This window comes from Erpetoichthys calabaricus, chromosome 2, assembly GCF_900747795.2.
Source record: "Erpetoichthys calabaricus chromosome 2, fErpCal1.3, whole genome shotgun sequence".
Taxonomy (NCBI): Eukaryota; Metazoa; Chordata; class Cladistia; order Polypteriformes; family Polypteridae; genus Erpetoichthys; species Erpetoichthys calabaricus.
In genome coordinates this window covers 202,338,953-202,355,599 of record NC_041395.2, presented here as the reverse complement: position 1 = coordinate 202,355,599, position 16,647 = coordinate 202,338,953, and the positions used below count along the sequence as shown (strand labels likewise).

Here is a 16,647-nt window from a genome sequence, read left to right as displayed (position 1 = left end):
AGACCACGAGAAAGAAAATTCTCTGGTCTGATGAGACAAAGATTGAACTCTTTGGTGTGAATGCCAGGCGTCACGTTTGGAGGAAACCAGGCACCGCTCATCACCAGGCCAATACCATCCCTACAGTGAAGCATGGTGGTGGCAGCATCATGCTGTGGGGATGTTTTTCAGCGGCAGGGACTGGGAGACTAGTCAGGATAAAGGGAAAGATGACTGCAGCAATGTACAGAGACATCCTGGATGAAAACCTGCTCCAGAGCGCTCTTGACCTCAGACTGGGGCGACGGTTCATCTTTCAGCAGGACAACGACCCTAAGCACACAGCCAAGATATCAAAGGAGTGGCTTCAGGACAACTCTGTGAATGTCCTTGAGTGGCCCAGCCAGAGCCCAGACTTGAATCCGGTTGAACATCTTTGGAGAAATCTTAAAATGGCCGTGCACCGACGCTTCCCATCCAACCTGATGGAGCTTGAGAGGTGCTGCAAAGAGGAATGGGCGAAACTGGCCAAGGATAGGTGTGCCAAGCTTGTGGCATCATATTCACAAAGACTTGAGGCTGTAATTGCTGCCAAAGGTGCATCGACAAAGTATTGAGCAAAGGATGTGAATACTTATGTACATGTGATTTCTCAGTTTTTTTTATTTTTAATAAATTTGCAAAAACCTCAAGTAAACGTTTTTCACGTTGTCATTATGGGGTGTTGTGTGTAGAATTCTGAGGAAAAAAATGAATCTAATCCATTTTGGAATAAGGCTGTAACATAACAAAATGTGGAAAAAGTGATGCGCTGCGAATACTTTCCGGATGCGCCGTAGACTCTGGCTTAGGGCTCTGGCATATCTCAGTTGGACATAAAGTGTGCATGTTTGCAAGTATGTTCAAAGCAGATGGCTATCCTCCCATACTAAAGCAATTGCCTCACTATTAGCACACACCAGTAAACACCCGAATCGCAAATCCAAGAATGGCAATTACTTTCTGTTACGTCCAATCTTTGTAGGGATGTAAGATCATGGAGGGTGGGAGCGTCCTGGGAAAGTTTTCATTTAATGAAAGAAATATATTTGTAGTAAAGCTGTTTCTTTTTGGAGCCATGACTCGTTTGGTTCTGGTGTTTCAGAAGCGTGTTGTAGGCGCCTTCGTTCATTGTTTTTATCCATGTAGTCTCGTTTTTGTTTTTCTATGGGTGTGTTGTTAGCTAGAAGTCGTTTGCTGTTATGAATCATAATTGAACCCCTGACCGCAGGCACCGTGGAGTAGCCGACTGCTGGCACTGTCAGTAGTCACCACTACCTCAAGTTTAAATACATACACATATATAGATAGACGCCGCATTCACTGTGTTTCCTAGTAGACATGATACGTCAGCCTTATTGCGAGTGGCAAAAGTGCCATTTAAACTAATACAGGTAGACGTGGAAACTGGGTTTTCTGATGAAAAAACAATAACGTTTAAAACAGTATCGTTTACATACAACAGATTTTGGCAAATCGTTTAAATGCAATTATTAATATCCATTTATACACTAATAATGGCAATTATTAAATAATAATTATTATTATTATTAACCATTCCTCCCATATAAGTAACATTTCGGGGACTGCCTTCTTCTATCTTCGAAACATTTCCAGACTTTGTCCTGGTCTTACACAACACAGTACTGAAGTATTGTTTAATGCCCGAGTCACGTCACGTATAGATTACCGTAATGGTATTCTATCTGGCATCCCACAAAAACTTATCCATCGCTTAGAACTTCTTCAAAATTCTGCTGCCAGGATAATATCCTGCTGTTGTAAATCCACTGAACATATTACACCTATTCTCTCTCAACTTCACTGGCTCCCTGTTAACTACAGAATACAATACTAAATACCGCTCTTAACATTTAAAGCTCTCCACAACCTCACTGATCTTGTCCAGACTTACACTCCTCTCGCTCACTTAGATCTTATAATTTGAGAGTATTCAGTCAGGCAATATGGTGCAGCCTTAGTTTGTGGAAGACAGACACAACTAAAGACATGAGCATAAAATGATGGTTGTCAATTTCAAACTGTGTTTCCTCAATGTGTTCCTTGAGAAAAAACATCATCAAGTTTGAGAAATGTTACCAGCTAACAACAATCTACATAGTGACTAAATACGTTTAGCCAAAACATTGTTTGGAGGCTCACTTGAGCACATAAATGCATAGCTTTGCTAGCTTAGCCTGGCTTAGCTAAAGTAAAGATTATAAAACGGGATTTTCTAACAGCCAAATATAACCAAAACAATTGTTCAGTCTTATCTATGAAATGTAATCCCCCGGGATCTGGTTTGGAGCATATAGCGGTTTGTACAATCCCCAGCAGCACATTATTCATTACTTCACTCCACAGCAGTACCACTCACAATATGGCGGCAACGTTGACGTACGATTCTGCTAGTCATGAGGCATCTAGTTGTTTTATGTCTATGTTTAAATATGTCACCATGGCAACTTGTTGGTGCGCACGCTTTACGTCAAGTTTAGTTTACAGATTGTGTTGTGTTGTTTGGGCGCCACTTACTGACTTTGGGAAGCCGCTGGGTTTGACTGTTGGGCACTGTGCGAGTGCATTTTTGGCATGGGTTGCGTCTGGCATCCGTGCATATATACAACCTTCGTAAACATTACTAAACTAAGGTTTTATATGCAGTGGTGTACGCGTTCGGGCGGCGGTTGTATTGTGACCTCAAGTTTAGTTTACAGGTTGTGTTGCGTTGTTTGGGCGCTACCTTCTGAGTCTGGGAAGCCGCTGGGTTTGACTCTGGGGCGCTGAGTCGCAGTGCGCATGTGCTTCGATGCATCTGGCGTCCTGCGTCCGTGCATATATACAACCTTCGTTTAGTAATATAGATGCTTTACTTAAGCTCCATACATATTTCCATATAATAGGTCCTTTGCAACAAGCGGGGTTTAGTCTTGCAACCACCCCAATGACTATATTACGGATGTGTTTAGTGCTTTGAGGCATAGGAAAAAGTCACACATGCAGTGATTGTTTAGCTCATCTTGGTAATCCACTTACAGTGTATAAATTATGACCATGCTGCTAGCAGAGGAAAGCTTGGTGCTTATCTCAGACTGAGACTGACAGACTTTCTTATGCCTTTTGTCTCACTGATGGCATTTCTGTGCATTTTGTTTTTTCTGTTCTGTTGGAAATGCACTATATTTTAAATTATATATCACAGAATATGGATGCATGTCTCAATGTGATCCTTGACTTTGCAAGATTTTAATATTTTCCAGTTATTCTCCAGCAGAAAACTTAATCTAGCCATGGGTGATACACAAACCAGTGTGTTGCTTCGTGCTGGTCCAAAGCCCGTATAGATTTTGCCAGATCAATATGCAGACAACAATACAGATTTCCATTCTAGATCAGGCGAGGCACAGGTTAACAATGGTTATCGTCAATACTGTTGGTCAACAGGGCGTAACTGGGATACTGTTGGCTGAAGGAGAAGAGGAGGTGGTAGGCATTTCCAGAGGCAAGAGGAGAGGAAATAGGTTAGGGGAATGGAAGTAAAGGTAGAAACTTTGAATGTTGGCATAATGACTGGTAAATGGAGAGAGTTAGCTGCTATGATGGAGAGTAGGAAGGTTGATACACTGTGTGTACAAGAGACCAAATGGAAGGGGAATAAGGCCAGGTGTATCGGAGGCTGGTTCAAATTGTTCTACCATGATGTGGATGGGAAGAGAAATGGGGTAGGGGTTATTCTGAATAACAGTATGTCAAGAGTGTTTTGAAGGTGAAATGAGTGTCTAACAGAATATTGATTATAAAGCTGGAAATGAAATGTGTGATGATGAATGTTATTAGTGCATATGCACCGCAAGTTGGGTGTGCAATGAATGAGAAATAAGATTTCTGGAGTGAGTTGGATGAAGTGGTGGAGAGTTTGTATCCAGGGGAGAAAGAATGGTGATTGGAGTGGATTTCAATGGACATGTTGGTGAAGGGAACAGGGGAGATGATGAGGTGATGGATAGAAATGCTGTAATGGAGAGGAATGAAGGAGGTCTGATGGTAGTGGGTTTTGCGAAAAGGATGGATATGGCTGTGGAAAACACATATTAGAAGAAGGAGGAACACAGGGTGATGGAAAAGAGTGAAAGAAGATGCACACAGGTGGATTATATCCTATGCAGGAGGGTCAGTCTGAAGGAGATTGGAGACTGCAAAGTGGTGGTAGGGGAAAGTGTAGTTAGGCAGCATAGGAAGGTGGTTTGTAGGATGACGGTGGACATCAAGAAGAGGAGGAGAGTGAGGGCAGCGCCAAGGATCAAATGGTGGAAACTAAAAGAGGAAGACTGTAAGGTGGAGTTCAGGGAAGAAGTAAGACAGGCACTATGTGGCAGTGAAAAGTTACAATATAGCTGGGCAACTACAGGAGAAGTGGTATGGGTGACAGCTAGAAAGATACTTGGTGTGACATCTGGACAGAGGAAGGAGGACAAAGAAACCTAGTAGTGGAATGGGGAAGTACAGGAGAGTAAACAGAGTAATATGTTGGCAAAGAAGTGGGATAGTCAGATTAGACAGGAGTACAAGGAAAAAAGGCTTAAGGTCAAGAGGGAGGTGGTGACGGCTAAAGGTAAGGCCTATGATGAGTTTTATGAGAGGTTAGAGACTAAGGACGGAGAAAGAGACCTGAACTGATTGGCTAGACAAAGGGACCGAGTTCGGAAAGATGAGCAGCAGGTTAGGGTGATAAAGGATAACAATGGAAACATACTCACAAGGGAGGAATGTGTGTTGAGGAGATGGAAAGAGTACTTTTGAGAGGTTGATGAATGAAGAGAATGAGAAGATTGTATAACATGGAGATAGTGAACCAGGAAGTGCAATGTAAGTAAGGACAGCTATGAAGAGGATGAAGAATAACAAGGCTGTTTGCCCAGCTGACATACCTGTGGAAGCATGGAAGTGTTTAGGAGAAAAGGCAGAGGAGGGTTTAACCAGATTGTTTAATGTAATCTTGGAAAGTGAGAGGATGTCTAATGAGTGAAGAAAACGTGTACTGGTACAGATTTTTAAGAATAAGGGTGATGTGCAGAACTGTAGTAACTACAAAGGGATAAAAGGGATCAGCCACAGCCTGAAGTTATGGGATAGACTAGTGGAAGCTAGGTTAAGAAGGGAGGTGATGATTAGTGAGCAGCATTATAATTTCATGCTGGGAAAGTGCACTACAGATGCAATGTTCATCCTGAGGGTGTTGATGAAGAAGTATAGAGAAGGCCAAAAGGAGGGAGGAGTTATGGTATTGTAAGAAGATGTTGGGAGTGGCAGAGAAGTACAGTATGTAAGAGTGGTACAGGATATGTACAAGGGAAGTGTGACAGTGGTGAGGTCTGCGGCAGGAGTGATGGATGCGTTTAAGTTGGAGGTGGGATTACATTAGGGATAGGCTCTGAGCCCTTATTTGCAATGGTGATGGAAGAGTTGACAGAGGAAATTAGACAGGAGTCCCTGTGAACTATGATGTTTGCAAATAACATTATGATCTGTAATAAGAGTAGGGAGCAGGTTGAGGAGACCCTGGAGAAGTGTAGATATGCTCTATAGAGGAGAGGAATGAAGGTCAGTAGGACCAAGACAGAATACATATGTGTGAATGAGATGGAGGTAAGTGGAATGGTGAGGATGCAGGGAGTAGAGCTGGTGAAGGTGGATGAGTTTAAATATTTGGGATCAGCAGTACAGAGTAACAACAAGTATGGAAGAGAGGGTTGAGCCAGATGGGTAGCAGCAAGAATGAAGGGGAAGGTCTATAAGATGGTAGTGAGACCAGCTATGTTATATGGGTTGGAGACGGAGGCCCTGAGAAAAACATAAGAGACAGAGTTGGACTTAGCAGAGTTAAAGATGTTAAGATTAGCATTTGGAGTGAGGAGGACAGAAAGGATTAGGGATGAGTACATTAGAGAGTCAGTTCAGGTTGAACAGTTTGGAGACAAAGCCAGAGTGTCGAGATTGTGTTAGTCTGGACATGTTCAGAGGAGAGATGCTGGGTATATTGGGAAGAGGATGCTAGGGATGGAGCTGCCAGGCAAGAGGAAGGCCTAAGAGGAGGTTTATGGATGTGATCAGGTGGGTGTAACAGAGAAAGATGCAGAGGAGGACAGGAAGATATGAAAACAGATGATCCACTGTGGCGACCCCTAACAGAAGTAGCTGAAAGAAGCTGAAGATTCTCCAGTATGAAAATTATACGTAGAACTTTTCACAGAACACCATGGAAAGTGAAAACCAGACTCGATAGCACTGTTGTCTCACGAATTGATTTGCCTGGATCTGAAACACATATCTGGACATGGTCTGTTTCGACTTTGCAGGTTCTCCTCCTACATTCACAAATGCATTCATACGTATAAACAGACAAGTTGGATGGGGTTCTGCCCTCCATTTGATTCCATGTTGCCACATTGCTCTTCCTTCCAGGGTTTACTGAAATGCATTATTAATTATTATGCACTACTGTGAGTGAGTGGGTGGGTAAAGGAAATAAAACTGAAAGCCTAATTAAAGGTATTTGTTGTACCACTGTTCATTGTGCATTCTGCACTTTTGAAGTTCTCTAGGCCTAACAGAGTAATACAGTTTATTTTTTTCTTATCCTTCCTTGCTTGCTTGCTTGTCTTGATTTTGAAATTTTGTCTGCTGCTTTTTAGGGCTGTACAATTAATTTACTTCAAACCAAAAATGTAATTTTCAAAAGGCAAGAGCTGTGATTGTAAATTGATATAATCTACACAATTAAAAATATTAGCCCAGTGTGTCTAGCTTGTGAAGTCTGCCTTTTTCTTCTACCATATTTGTGTGTAGGAGAGTAAATACATTCTATGAGAAAATATAATCCAATAACTAAGAGCACTGTGCACTGCATATGGATAACTTTAAGCAGGAATGGCCAAAACATAATACAGTATAAGTAAAAATTCTGTCAGTTTTAGTAGAAGTTGCTAATATGCATTTATATACACTTTTCATAATGAAACAAATAAACTAATTAATGACATATGGTGCACAATAACAAAACGTGATCTATTTTATGAATATACATAAATCCTTGTTGTGACACAAATCACACCAAATACATAAAAATAAAGATATAATCATAAATTAACACACAACTCTTAACAATGAATAATTACAGTTCAGGTTAAAAGCAGTTATTACAAAGTTTGACAAAAATGTTAGTAATGTTGCATAAGCTACTAAAGATGAGCAATCTCCAAGGCCTATGCTTAGAATTCACACTAAAACATCATGTACGGACAAAAACAGAAAACTGCGTACTCACAAAAAAATTCAGATACATAAAACTGTGCATAAGCAAAGCTCAATGCACTTCTTTATAAATTCCAATCAACGTAAATTTTAACGTACATGCATGCGCCTACAGCTCCACCCCAACTCTTCCCCAAATTTCACATATTTGAATATGAATATTAATATAAATTACCCCTTCCGTTCAGTGTTTTGTTAAAAGACAATGGCAAAAGCAGATGGAAAAGAGAAGAATTTCAATGAATGTGAAGTGGAGGCAAGGAAAAAAAGGCCATCATCTGTTTATTCTGTTTCATAGGAAATTACAAAACCTGACTCCTGTGCCGAGGACGAGACTCCAGGCGGTGATGGTGCTGCTGTGCTCAGCACATTTTTGCAACTGGCTGCACACAAACACCTCTGCCTCAGAAAACGGCTATGTGCTGATGGACACTGTTCTGGAGTCACAAAACAAAATAGTGGATCCTGTAAGAGATGTGGCAATGAACTAAGGAATGTAAGGGCTGTACTATGTGATATTGACCAAAAATAAATGAATTGGTTAAAAAATAAAAGCTGCATCTGATTACCTGTTTTTACATTATGCTAATTACATTTACACGTTGTAATGCTGTCTGATTTGACTGATCAATTGGTGGGTCAGGGTCATCAAACTGCAGGTACGGGCAAGTGACAGTGTGCCACATTACGCACGATGCAAAACACTTTGTGTTCACTATAGAGCAGCACATTAATAGAATGAAAAATGCTTACTATTTACATAGGCAAATTCATTCTCTGAAGGATCCTTTATAGTGTAGCATTGGTTCAGAGCACCACAAAGGATAAATGCTCTGCTCTTTACAAGGCTGTTTGAGGTGACTCTCTATACTAAAAAGGACTGCTTGCCTTATGCTGCACTAGTTGGAATAAGATGCAGTCGATGGTAGACTTCTTAGGAAAAAAAATAGATTGCTCTGGTTGCAGGTAGATGAGCAAGTGATCATGGATACTATTGAGGATGACCCTAGCAAGGACCTTACTTGGCACCAAGACAGTGTTATCCCCCTGTAGTTGCCACAGTTCTGGCGATCACCCTTCCCTTTCCAGATAGGGATGACAAGTCACCTTTTCCAGTCAGTTGGGATGATGCCCGTCTCCCAAATGGAAGAAAATTTTGCTTGCAATGCCAGGGTGGACAGCCTTACCACCAGCCTGGAATAGTTTAGCCCGGATACCACAGATTCCTGTAGCCTTCCCTACCCGTTAGCCATCACAGATGTACCCCCAAAACAACAGATACTCAAATAAGAAAAGTAACTGCCATACCCAGAGACAACCAACTCTTTAGAGATGGTTTTGTAACCTTTTCCAGCCTGATGAGCATCAACAACTCTTTTTCTGAGGTCCTCAGAAATCTCCTTTGTTCATGCCATGATACACTTCCACAAACATGTGTTGTGAAGAGCAGACATTGATAGATCCCTGTTCTTTAAATAACATAGGGTGCCCGCTCACACCTGATTGTCATCCCATTGATTGAAAACACCTGACTCTAATTTCACCTTCAAACTAACTGCTAATCCTAGAGGTTCACATACTTTTGCCACTCACAAATATGTAATATTCGATCATTTTCCTTAATAAATAAATGACCAAGTATAATATTTTTGTCTCATTTGTTTAACTGGTTTCTCTTTATCTACTTTTAGGACACGAGTGAAAATCTGATGATGTTTTAGGTCATATTTATGCAGAAATATAGAAAATTCTAAAGGGTTCACAAACTTTCAAGCACAACTGTAAAAACAAAGACAACAAGAACCGCATTCCCCTTTTTGTTACCTATAACCCACATCCTGAAGCACTTCGAAAAATTATAAAAGAACTTCAGCCAATGCTAAACAATGATGAAACCTTGAAAAAAGTATTTCCAGAACCACCCATCCTGGCATACAGACAACCTCCAAATCTGCAGCAACTAATTGTTCGAAGCTCCCTAAGTAAACCATCAGAAAATGGCACATTTCCCTGCCTACAGAAAATATGTAAAACATGTCCTTACATTTATGATACCGATTGTGTAGTTATACCACACTGTCGACTAGAACATTGCATTAAGGGATCCTTTTCCTGAAGATCATCTAATGTGGTCTACCTAATTCTCTGTATGAAATGTCCTGACACTGCACTCTGTGTGGGCGAAACTGGACAAACACTCTGCCAAAGAATGAAATTACACAGGTGCCACAATTAAGCATGTCAACGGAGATGTTCCTGTAGCAGCTCACTTCAACAGCCATGGACACTGTAAGAGGGACTTTAAAGTCACATTGCTAATGGGCAACTTCAGAACACAGCAAGAGAGAAAAGAATGAAGTTAAACTAAGGCTAAAATTTAACACATCACAACATGGCTTAAATACAGACAAGAGTTTTACGGCCAGATATGAGGATGGTTTGCATCTCTCAGGCTGACCAGACAACCTGACTACAGATCCACACTGTTTTGAAAAACTCATCAGAAACTTCAAAAGACTTTGTTGGACAGTTATCTTATCAAATGGTATTGGCTATACATTGTTCTCCTCCCTTGCTAAATGAATATTAGCCTGGAGAGGTCTGTTAATTTTTTACATCTAAGATGTCACTTAAAAGTTCTCCAATGCTGTATCTGTCCTAGTGTCTATATAAACACAGGGAATTCCAGTTTCTGTAATACATCTTGCCTGAAGAAGGGGCCCGAGCTGCCTCGAAAGCTTGGATATTATAATCTTTTTAATTAGCCAACAAATGTGTCATTTTGCTCTTCTTCTCACTAAAGTCTGCCTTTGTAAAGCTGGTGCCAGTTCAGCACATAGGTCCATGATGATAGCACCTGGAAATCGAAATCGACTTAGAAGCCAGTCATCATTCTCTGTAAATATGCACTCTGTTCTAATTCTTCCATTTGTGATGTCTTCTAACAATGCTAAAGCAGCTATGGTAGTTGTAATAGCTTGGCCATTCCATGCACCATTATATTGTAAACAATATGCAATTAATTTCAGTGTATCTGATACAGCCAATGTTATGGATGTGAATTTAAAAAATAAAGACTACAGCAACAGTAGTACTTCTTTGTTGCTGGGTGCCACCTATTTGCAAAACCGAGCAGAAACTTGCATATGCACGGTATCAGGCTGCTGTGAAAATGTGAGTAGTTTTATACAAAGTTTAGTTTTCATCTCGAAGTGAGTGTGTAAATGGGCGTAAGCAACATTTTTGTGCATATTGTCACGCTTGGGTCACAGATTTGCACAGAAACACAGGAGGTTGTAGAGACAGGAACTTTATTCAAACACTGCAAACAAACATACGTCTCTTCCAGTTAAGTAAGAAAATCCGCGAAGTAGAAACCATATGTCTCTTTTTCAAAAGTTTAAATGTGCTCCTTGACAAGATGGAGATGACAGTTCCGTCTCACAATTACAAGAATGCAAACATATCTTCCTCTTCAAAGGAGTGCGCGTCAGGAGCAGGGAAGGTCTGAGAGAGAGTGAGAGAGAGAAAAGCAAAACAACCCAAATCTGACAGGTGTTGTTCAGACTTTTAAGTATGCAAAGTACCATGCGGATCGCACGATAGATCAGCCGCAAGCAAGTCCAGCAAGCAAGGGAGCAATGTGAACGTAGACTTTCAGCGTTTTTAGAGGAGCGTCCGTAACCTGTAGGGTGCGATCATCCCCCCAGCTCACAATATGCACCATTTATAAATGAGGCCCCACATCCTGTAAAGAACTGAATTGTTTTGTTGCTACTCATATCTATTGAACTGCAGCTTTTATTTCATTCAAACGTGTGGACTCATGCTTTGGTAATTATCTGTTGAAGATAAAATGAATTACTGTTCTGCATTTTATTCTTTTTTGTGACAATTGCTGTAATAGTTCTATAATACTGTATTTAAATGACTAGATGCAATTGCAACCTTTGGCCAGATTGTTTATGATATAGGGACAAGAAAGAAAATGAAAATAAACACAATATTGGACAAATATGTTGAAGTTAAATACTTTTCAATATTGTACAGCCCTAGTGCTTTTGATGCATATGTCTGTTTGACCTTGTTCTGACAGGTTTACACTGTATAATAAAACATTTATCTTGCACGTTGTTATACTTATTTTGTTGTTGACTTACTATGATCTACATTGAACTCAGGTGAACATAGCTGGTTGTGCTTCGTAGGACAACACCTGATGGAACAGACAGCCAGCTCTGGCTCTTTGTCCAGGAGGCTGGAACCTGGAGGCAATGTAGTTTCTGTGAGCATGTCTATGAGGTACTTACACTTATGTCACTTATATGACATATGTATATGTAGGTATGTGAATTTCCCCTTGCGATTAATAAAGTATCTATCTATCTATCTTACTGTACCTGACAAAAGAGTATCATTTCCTTAAATGTTTTTCTTCTTCTTCTTTGCTTTACATAAGCAGCTGGCATTCTGTATGTAGTAGGGTGGCAGTGCAGTTCTTTCCAGACCCATTTAGAGTGCACTATGATTTCTTTGTTCGAACTCTGCTGTATTTAGCACAGTGTACTATCACATCACATAACATGTCATGCGCTCATCAGGCTTTTGTTACAAAACACCAGTAGAAAGAATCACTTTAAAATCAAAACATTAATGCATAAAGAACTGCACTTATGAAGATTTCATGCAGCTAAAGTTGCCTCAAAGGATTAATGTGCAAGTACATAAAGAGCAAGTGATTGCATAAATGAAGGACTAATTGCAAATTAACGACTGCATAAGCAAAGCTAAACAAATATCTTTTTAAATAAGGTCAATTAGGGGCAAAAGTGAGATATCATAAGCTAACAAAAGATCATGAAGAGACAAAGTTAGTGCTACAAAATACATTACAGTGGTTAGCTGTTGGATCACTGGCTCATTAGGCACAGTGTGGTCTAATGCTGTTAAATCTGGTTCTTACGGCCCGGTCAGTGTGCTGTCTGACCTAAGTGGGGTCTGGCTGGACAAGTGCAAATGTGAAGAGAGTGACTTACCTTTGTATAAGTTACAAAAGCCTAGCACTTAGAATTTAAAAGATGCAATTGTAAATAAAATATTTTAATAAATAAAACTGAAACAAGGGTACAAAAAAAGTTAACTTCAGGTACATGTAAAAGACAGCAAATTAAAAATGTCCACTGTGCTTTGGATGAATTTAAATCCACTTCAAATTAAAATGCACCTGAGTCATATGGGATAGAAAAGCAATATTGAGCACACTGCAGCCACTCCACATCATTCAAGTGATGAAATAAAACTAAAAGGATTATTAATCTCAAATCATACTCACTGCAGTGAATGTAGATGAAAATAGGCACAGCTTGTGATATTTCACTTGTCAACTCTGTGTTTACTGTGCAATCTGAATTAATTGAGGACTGATACTGTACATGCATTACCAAATTTAATTCTCCTTTACCCTCAAAAGGCCTTACAAAAAAAGGCTTTTTAAACATTTTTTCATTACTTATAAACAGAAAATTATTTATTTGAGCAAAAAAGCTGGCATAATTTATGTGTTTTCTGCTGTCTGTTTTGACAATGTACGTGCAGGAAAAGTAAGTCTTGATTTCAATTGCAAAACCAAACATGCTAGAAAGATTATTCCACGGACAAGCTGAAAATCATTTGGCATTTATTTCAATACTTTGACAATATACAGAAACAATAAATAAAAGGTTAGGACTTTCTAATATTCCATTCTTTCATTCTTGTGTGCCCATTCCTTGACACATTCAAGTTCTGCCATAACTTATGTAGCAGCTTATCTAAGAATATGTGTAATTGCTTTCTCATAAATAACACAGTAGCTACTGTAGCTCCAGAATTGCCTTCTGCTTCAGTGTAATAGTAAGAAAATGAAAAGGAAAGAAACTGGAGTCTACTGGAAATGCTATGTATAATAAATCTTTGTTAACACTAGAATTACCAGAGTCTACGAAAAAACTCATAGATCCGTCCCACCTTAAATAGTTTCGCACCTCTCCATCAGCGTCTTTTGTCCTGTAAATGTGTCGGTAAGCAGCAGGCAGCCTACTATCACATCCCACAACTACCACACAGTTTTCTCAGCTCAAGTCTGTTTACCTGCGTGTCAGTTGTTTAGAGTTGTATAGAGTGAGAAGTCAAGCAAAATGACACCTTTTATAAATACTGTATCGTTATTTGGAACACATGCATTTCATGTGTGTTCCATGTCCACAACATTCTATGTAAACACATCATTAAAACAGAAAAGTTTTTCATGTTTTAGTAATAACTGACAAAATGCAGACATGAAGAGTATAATGTGTGAAGCCTGAATTCCAAATATCAAATAAAAACTTTCACAAAAGGGTCGCATTTGCTACCACTGCTTCAGTGGCGCAACGTATCAACTGTTGACTCATAATCAGAACTTCACGGGTTCAAGACCGGACGAGTCCGTTTTGAGAAGTGAGCTGCTCTTATTCTTACTATCTTAGAATAAAAACATACATTTGATTTCAGTCTGTAACAGTCAGTGTAAATTTAGGATACTTGTAAAGGTTAGCTTTGTTTTTTTTTTATTAAGTTTAACTCTCTCAGTCGTGTTCACGAATCCCCCCACACACACAATCTGACACTGCTTTTCTCACATAAAGTCGCGCTATAACAGAGGTGAACTCAGATGATGACAATGGTTCTACATCGGAGAAAGAATGCACATCACACTTTTGCCGTCGCTATATGTACACGGGCAGTTCTACAGTCTAATTGTGATTTTACGCTGTAGGAAGTAAGTAAATAAATAAAGGTAAATAAGTAAATAACATTTGATCTGGCTCATATACAAACTACAGCGACGGAAGCTTCCACCTGCAGCTATAGACTTTTCAGTACGTAGGAGACTCTCCACACTAGTGTTTAGATCTGGACGGTGTATGTGCCCAAAAAAAAAGTTAACTGCATTCTCGAACCATTGCTTGCATACTAAAGTGTCAGCAGGCCCTTTCGTGGCATTACACATATTTTGTGAGCATGCCCGTGTCGATCAAACACAGGAAGTTCAGCAGTCTACTTGTGACTTTATGCTGTAGGAAGTAAGTAAATAAATAAAAGTAAATAACATTTGATCTGGCTTTTATGTAAGTAACATATAAATGTTAATGTTTTGGGCACATGCACCATCCATATCTAAACACTAGAGTGGAGAGTCTATAGCTGAGGGTGGAAGGTGCCGTCGCTGTACTTTGTATATAAGAGCACGATCGAATGTTATTTACTTATTTACCTTACTTCCTACAGCGTAAAGTCACAAGTAGACTGCAGAGCTTCCCATGTATATATACAAAGTACAGCGACAGCAAAAGTGCGACGTGCATTCTTGCTCCGATGTAGAACTGTCGTCATCATCTGAGTTCACCTCTGTTATAGTGCGTCTTTATGTGAAAACAGCAGTGTCAGATGAGGAGGGGGGGTGGGATCGTGAACGCAACTGTGAGAATAAAACTGAATTAAAAAAAAAAAAAAAAACAAAGCTAACCTTTACAAGCATCATAAATTTACACCGGTTGTTACAGACTGAAATCAAATGAATGTTTGTATTCTAAAATAGTAAGAATAAGAGCAGCTCACTTCTCAAAACTGACTTGTCAGAGATCGAACCTGTGAAGTTTTGATTACCAGTCAACAGCTGATACCGTTGCGCCACAGAAGCGTAGTAAATGCGTGTCAATGTTGCACCCTGACGCGGGTTCTTTTTCTGCAGTTATATTCTTGAATAGAAGCGCATTTGTTCTGTTATATTTGTACCTTTTGTGAAAGTGTTTATTTGATGTTTGGATTTCAGGTTTCTACATTTTGTCAATTACAGTAATCCCTCCTCCATCGCGGGGGTTGCGTTCCAGAGCCACCCGCAAAATAAGAAAATCCGCGAAGTAGAAACCATATGTTTATATGGTTATTATTATGTTGTCATGCTTGGGTCACAGATTTGCGCAGAAACACAGGAGGTTGTAGAGAGACAGGAACGTTATTCAAACACTGCAAACAAACATTTGTCTCTTTTTCAAAAGTTTAAACTGTGCTCCATGACAAGACAGAGATGACAGTTCTGTCTCACAATTAAAAGAATGCAAACATATCTTCCTCTTCAAAGGAAACAGAGAGTAAAGCAAACAAATCAATAGGGCTGTTTGGCTCTTAAGTATGCGAAGCACAGCGGCACAAAGCTGTTGAAGGCGGCAGCTCACACCCCCTCCGTCAGGAGCAGGGAGAGAGAGAGAGAAACAAAGTCAAAAATCAATACGTGCCCTTTGAGCTTTTAAGTATGCAAAGCACCGTGCAGCATACTTAAAAGCTGCACACAGAAGATAGCAACGTGAAGATAATCTTTCAGCATTTTTAGACGAGCGTCCATATCGTCTAGGTGTGCGAACAGCCCCCCTGCTCACACCCCCTACGTCAGGATCACAGATAGTCAGTGCAAGAGAAAGAGAAAGAAAAGTAAGTTGGGTAGCTTCTCAGCCATCTGCCAATAGCGTCCCTTGTATGAAATCAACTGGGCAAACCAACTGAGGAAGCATGTACCAGAAATTAAAAGACCTATTGTCCGCAGAAATCCGCGAACCAGCAAAAAATCCGCGATATATATTTAAATATGCTTACATATAAAATCCGCGATAGAGTGAAGCCGCGAAAGGCGAAGCACGATATAGCGAGGGATCACTGTATTACTAAAACATGAAAAACGTTTCTGTTTTACCGATGTGTTTGCATAGATTTTTGTAGACACAGAACACACATGAAATGCATGTGTTCCAAATAACGATACAGTATTTATAAAAGGTGTCATTTTGCTTGACTTCTCACTATATACAACTCTAAGCAACTAACACGCAGGTAAACAGACTTGAGCTGAGAAAACTGTGTGGCGGTGGGGGGAAGTGACAGTAGGCTGCTTGCTGCTTATCGACACATTTACAGGACAAAAGACGCTGATGGAGAGGTGCGAAGCGATTTAAGGTGGGACGGATCTACGAGTTTTTTCGTAGGCTTTGGTAATTCTAGTGTTAATTCAACTCAGAGTTTTTTTCATAGCTGATATAGATAAAAATAAAAGCGCAATGTACTGCATGGCATGCCTATTCCTTGCATTTGTTCAGAAACAAAAAGTTGAAGTTTTAATCTGCTGTGAAGAAAGGAAAATCTGAATGATCACTGAGTTCATCTTTGATTTAAGTAAAAACAATTAGAACAGTGCCAGCAATAGTTCTATCATTAAATGAAAGTTTTTATTTTTTTTTTACCACA

The 16,647-nt window shown here is 39.8% G+C and overlaps 1 protein-coding gene across 2 annotated transcripts in view; it reads right to left on the bottom strand.

Annotated features, from left to right (window-relative positions):
- lpp (LIM domain containing preferred translocation partner in lipoma) overlaps positions 1-16,647 on the bottom strand; it is a 538,541-nt gene that overhangs the window by 110,050 nt on the left and 411,844 nt on the right. The gene's annotated exons all lie outside the window — the stretch shown is intronic.